This window comes from Carya illinoinensis, chromosome 10, assembly GCF_018687715.1.
Source record: "Carya illinoinensis cultivar Pawnee chromosome 10, C.illinoinensisPawnee_v1, whole genome shotgun sequence".
Classification (NCBI taxonomy): Eukaryota; Viridiplantae; Streptophyta; class Magnoliopsida; order Fagales; family Juglandaceae; genus Carya; species Carya illinoinensis.
This window is the reverse complement of record NC_056761.1, coordinates 6028699-6035171: the sequence shown is the minus strand read 5'-3', so window position 1 is coordinate 6035171 and position 6473 is coordinate 6028699. Positions and strand designations below refer to the sequence as shown.

The following is a 6473-nucleotide window of genomic DNA, read 5'->3' as shown; positions in this document are numbered from 1 at the left end:
ACCGCGATGGCATTAGAGATCAGCTGCGACTTAGGTGTTGGCAGCCAGTTGGCCACCCTAGGTGCACGGTGCAGAGTGCCCCCTGAGCTCAGGTGGTGCCCGACTTAAGGTGGAACAGAAAACGCCAGCGGTCCACCCCCACCGTGCCTCAGCATGACTGGGCTGAGCAGATTTCGGCCACATGCGTTCTCAAAAACTTGGCCGTGTGGTGAGACCTTCGCCATGGCAAAGGTGGTCTACGCCAGTCTCGAAATGGGTAGACAATGCCAGCTGTCCGCAGAGTGACTGCCAGCACAACCTCTCTGGCTAGGACACTATGGGAACCATGGCTCACCTAGGCCCATGCTGCAGTGAGCCGTGGTGCACTACCCAACCTCCGGGTGAGGGCCGCTTTGCCCTAGGTAGAAACCACCGGTGGTCCAGATGGTGACTGCCGGCATGTTACTAGACCTCACGGCCAGCCACCGCGAAGCTCTGGATGTAACTCGGCATACTGCCAAGCACTGTGCATGCACAGTAGATGAATGTGCATGCATGCACATCCATGGCATTGTGCACTTAGTCCCAAGTGCCCACTCAGGAACTGCACACGTAGGGTGCAGTACCTTGTGCCCCACTCTGCACTTAAGTGCACAGTATATGCCTAGGCAGTGTACCTTTTATACAATTGAGTGATTCGAATGCAGTAGTCAGGGACTCGCCAAGGGACTTAGTAAGTCTCTCGTCTAAGTGAGAAAAAGTTGTCTTTCCTTACTGACAATCCATTTCTTACAAATGTAAAGTTAAAACTTAAGAATACTCATCTAGGAGAGTGCTTTTTGTCCATCTAGTGATTTATTTAGTGTGCCGAAAAATCGTCATTCTCTCACCCCTGACAAAAAGAGAAAATAAAATCCCACAAACAGCGCCACTATTGATGTTATAAAAATTGCACAACAGGCCGAAAGGAGATAAAAAGTCATTCTCAACCCATTGAGGAGATTCAGGCCTCAAACGGCATGGTCTGGTGCCCCCAGCGATGGTCCGATGCAGTGTGTACGGTGTTGGTACCTACGTTCATGGCATAAAAGGAAAACAAACGCAGAGGAAATAAAAGAGGTGTGCATACATATTTATGTGGTTCGGTATAATGTCTACATCCATAGACATTTGAAAAATTCACTATGATATTCTTGTTTACGGCCTCTCATGGCATTTCCTCTCTCACTGTACAAAGAAAGCTATGGATACATTTTATTGGAGAATAATACTTGTGCTGGAGTCCTTTGTCTAGAGGTTGAAGATGGAGTTGAAGAAGAAGAATTGAAGAAGAGTAAGACCCCGAGAGAGAGAGAGAGAGAGAGAGAGAGAGAGAGAGAGAGAGAGAGAGAGCTTTTCCCTTTTAAATGACTCCTGACACCTGCCTACCCTACCTTCTGACCCCCCATGCCTCCCTAACACCCCTGCTGACAGCCAACCCTACCTCCTATACCCTCTTGACACCCCATGCCTCCTCTCATATCATGTCCCCTTTTGTTCTCTAACACCAAATCAGGTTGGCTAGGCTTGGTCCTTGGCCCCTCAGATTTTGCTCCCTCACAAGGTATAAAGATGTTATAACTTGGAAATATTTTAAGTTCCAAAAACTATGATGTACAATGTCCTATTCCATAAGTGTAAAAACAAAAAGGGAAAACAAAATCATATCAATCATACCTTATAGTGCTTAAAGAAGCGAGCAAAAGCTCATATTTTAAGTTAGGAGAAAAAGAGAAAACCAAGACCTTATTTTTTAAAAAATAAAGGAACCGTAGCAAAAACCAGAACCTTCAATGTGCTTTTACATGAAATTAACTTCCACATCTCCCACCCAATTACTTCTTAATATATCAAAACGTAATGCTGCAAGAAAGTTCTTGTCTATATCCTTCTCTCCCGCTCCCGAAGTTCCTGTCTTTTGGCATGTCTAATACTTGCAAGACATCCTTGAACTCAAAATCATGTGTTTTTTTGTTGAATTGTTCAACCAGCTTGTACCTCCCATCATTCAGATAAAACGATTGGGCAGTCTCCAAAAGCCACTTTGCCTCTATGTCACTAAACTTGTTGGTACTAATCACCACGAATAAGCACCAAGCCCTTGCTTTCAGCAAATTCTTTGTAATATGACACGAATAAGTATGGGGCTGCTTGAGTTCCTCTTGCCTTGTAATCTTCAAGACCAGTGAAAATTATGTGTGGCATCTGCACTGCAAGACAGCTAGTGCTTTCAAAGATGTTTTAAGAATGCTAAATGTATTATGCTTCACATATGAGGTTTGGATATTGAGATTGTTAAGTAATACGGTCCCCTTCTATAATCTAAGCCAAAAAATATGCCAGTGCAAGGTGAGATGATTTTCATACTAAGTCACCTCCCTTTCGCTTATTGTGAACTGTTTTCATGAGTTGCATCAGGCATCTGTGCAATGATGGCAGTAGACAAAGGGAAAGGCTAACTACTTGCAGCAGGAGCTATATAAGCGGTAACGTCCACATACAGCTCCATGACAAGGGTGGTGGACATATTATAATTCTCATTTAAATAACCAAGATAAACTATGTTATCTTGTTATTGAGTCTGCTAAGGACCACATGATAAATATAATGAAAATAAAATATCTATTCTATTTAATAGGTTCCCTAAGAAGAGGAAACCAAAGCAGAAGAAAAATTCTATGTACGAGCCTATTTGGGAACACAACTGCTCTAAGATATTTTCATACTACTTTACTGCTATTCGCAAACTATTCATAAATTATTTCACTGCAATTCATAAGTATTCTAAGATATGCTTAGCATCCAAACACAATTATTTCACTAATATTCGCAGATATTTTAAAACTACTAAATTAAATATATCTTTTTTGTGTAGATGAATCTAATGATTTGATTAATAATCTCAATTGATTTCACAAAGTATATCACTCCTCAAACAAAGTCAAGAGAACATCAAAAATCAATGTTAATAAAGAAGGCAACGTCTAATAATTATGAAGACAATATAATATAAAGCTTGTGATTAGAAATTGTACCTTGTGTGAACATTGTCGTATAACCACTTCCTCTCCACAAATGAATGACAAAATACCAGCTGAATGATAGATAAAAGTATGATTGGCAAAATATAGAAAGAGAACATACAAAAATGTAAACATCTTTTCTTCTTTTTTCTTCAATAACTTAGAATTTAATAAATATGCGTCAAATGAGACAAAAACATAATCTAAAAGGATTACCAATCTGCAACTCTTTACTCCAATAAATAATAAAGATTTGCTCTCATAGATGCCCCACTATGGCTTCTTCCCAAGTGATACTGAAAAACACAACATCTCCAACAATAACCAATTATGGACAAAAGGGGGACAAAATGTAAGGGGAGGCATGGAGGTCAAGAGGGTGGAGGAGGTAGGGTGGGTTGTCAGCAGGGGTGTCATAGAGGCATTGGGGGGGGGGAGGGGGGAGGGGTGTCAGAAGGTAGGGTAGGGGAGTGTTAGAGTGTGTCAAGGTGTCATTTAAAAGGAAAAAAACTCTCTTTCTCTCTCTCAGGGTCTTCTTCTTCTTCAGTTTTTCTCTTAAACACCACATTCAACCTCTAGAGAGAAGACTTTGGCGTAAGGGTTCTTCTCCAACAAATGTATTCATAACTTTCCTTGTACAATGAGAGATTAGAGGCCATGAGAGACTGTAAATAAGAATATTATAGTAAATTTCTTCTCCTCAAATGCCCGTGGATGTAGGCACATACCGAACCACGTAAATATGTGTGTACATCTCTTTATTTTCTCTACTCTAATTTCTCTTTCACCACCATGAATGTACACGCCGACACTATACGAGTTGCATCAAACCATCGTCGGGGGCATTAGATCACACCTTTTGAGGCCACCTCAATGGACTGGGAATGATTCTTTCTCTCATTCTGGCCCGTTGCGCGATTTTTACAACATGAACACAATGGATGCAACTTCATTGAGTAATATAGGTGTTCGACAACTATAGGCTTATTCCACAAGGCACGTTCTAAGTTTGGCCAAAGAATTTAGAAAAGCTTGTAAACTTAGGAGTAATAATTTCAGAGTCATGTACACACAAACATTTCCTCTCCTGAGAAGCAAAAGACAAACATCTGTGGATTTTTCTAAACATTGTATTACGATGACACAAATAAAGAAGTAATGGCAGCAAAGAGTAAGGAGTAATGCTTATAGAAAAAATCATCATATCATATTCTCTTAAAGACCCCAATTCTACAATAGAATTGTCTTAAAAACAACACTTTGACCATTTTGCAATAAGAACTTCTTGATATTGAAGTAGTAAGTTAGCCAGAGAGTTAATTGTTTAAATCTGGCCGAGCCCCTCCACCAATAAGAGCTAATTGGATACGCTATATAGCACATAATGAAAGTTCCCATTTTAACATACTAAAAGTGTGTCTGAATCTTTTAAATTCATCTCTACAAGAGCAAGTCAATGATAATCGTATTAGATACATTTATAAGTCACCATGACAATAAGCTTGATTCTATTTGTTTCAGCCGCTCAAATGTACACACAAACAAATGCACTGCTCTCGTGTAACTAGTCAAGCACCCAAATTGATCAAAGAGACTATTTTATAAGATCAAACCCCATTTAAAAATAATTTAGAATTTCCGAAAACTCAAATCCTAGGGAAAGAAAATTTAATGGAAATTTTCAGACATTACATCATCCCTAATTGAAGTGATGTCCTCGAGCGAGCGATCCTTCATCCTCTCGACATCCATAATCGAGTCCAACGGCTTCGGTTGCAATGGTGTGAACCCGGTGGCAAAACTTGATGTCCTACAAAAACCACCATTTCACAAAGCCGCCCGGGAGTGCTCTCTCCTTTAGTTTTTGGAGATTTTCTTGTAGAGATAAGGCACTGAAAAAATGTTTTGGAAAAACACAGGCTGATGAAGCATGGCTAAGTAGTGTTGTTGATGAAGAAGAAGAAGAAGTTATGATTCTCAAAATCCTTGATGTTAAATGTTGCATATTCAAACTCCAAATGTAAAATTCGATAGGTATGAACTGATGTTTAAAGCCTCAAAGCCTAGAGTTTGAAACTAGCATACAATGCTTTCAAAGGTGACTAGATGCGAGTCGAGGTTCAGACGGCTGAGCCCAAATGAGTTAGGTCTCATATCCCATCTATGACTAAGACTCTTCATCCCTAGGGTAGCTAAGTCGAAGAAGACAATAAGGGATGAGGACCTATTGAAGAATTTTATCAAGCGAATGGAGTACAATAGTCGATACATGTAACTACGAATGATGAGACTTGGGAGCTGGGACCGAACGCAGAGAACCTGGGAAGAAAAGGAGGCAGATAGAGAATGGGCCATCAAAGCAGTAGGACAAAGACTGGACTTCATGCTGCATGAGGCCAAGTCCATATACTGTACTATTTTTTTTTTTTCAGCTGTCTTTTTTTGTGGGTTTTTTCCATGCATTTTTTATGCATTTTTCTGTACATTTTCTACTTGTGCATTTTGTATGCATATTTTTGTACATTTTTCACTTGTGCATTTTTTTTGTACATTTTTACGTCTTTTCTGTAATTTTTTGTGCATTTTTATGCATTTTCTGTACGTTTTTTATGCATTTTTTCTGCCTTTTTTCTGTAAGTTTGTACGTTTTTCTGTACGTTTTTTTACCTATATATTTTTATGCATTTTTTGTACGTTTTTTCATCCATTTTTCTTTACTTTTTTTACCTGTACGTTTTTTGTGCATTTTTATGCGTTTTTTCAGTACGTTTTTTACCTGTGCATTTTTTATACGTTTTTTGTGCTCTTTTTCATGCATTTTTTTGTACTTTTTTACCTTTACGTTTTTCTGTACATTTTTTCCCTGTACTTTTTTATGTATCTTTTCTGTACGTTTTTGCTGTGCGTTTTTAAATGATCTTTTTTTGTACGTTTTTTTACCTATGCATTTTTTTAATTGTACGTTTGTTTACCTGTGCATTATTTCTATGTATTTGTTTTATGATTTTTTTGTAGGTTTTTTTTTACCTGTGCGCTTTTTTTGTGCCTTTTTGTGCCTTTTTTTTTTTTGTAATTTTTTTGTGTATTTTTTCTATCTATGCTTTTTTTTTTTGTACGTGTTTTTACTTTTGAGTTTTTTTTTTTGTGCGTTTTTTTCTATACAATGTTTTACCTATGCGTTTTTTCTGTTCATTTTTTTTATGTGTTTTCTTACTGGCCGTTTTTTGCTCCGCATTTTTTGACTGAATTTTTGCTGTTGGCTTTTTTCTCCGCATTTTTCATGTTGAAAAAGAGAGCAAGAAAACTAAAAAAAAGGAATAAAATCAAACTATACAAGAATATAACTATCCGGTGAGCCACGCTTTTTGGCAACTCTCGGTAGATACACGTGTCATAAACAGATTTACAAGTCAAAAATCGTTTAAAGAAAAG

General features: G+C 38.3%; 1 pseudogene; it reads right to left on the bottom strand.

Annotated features, from left to right (window-relative positions):
- Positions 1–1868: 1868 nt before the first annotated feature.
- LOC122278349 lies at positions 1869–5046 on the bottom strand (annotated as a pseudogene).
- Between the last annotated feature and the right edge of the window lie 1427 nt (positions 5047–6473).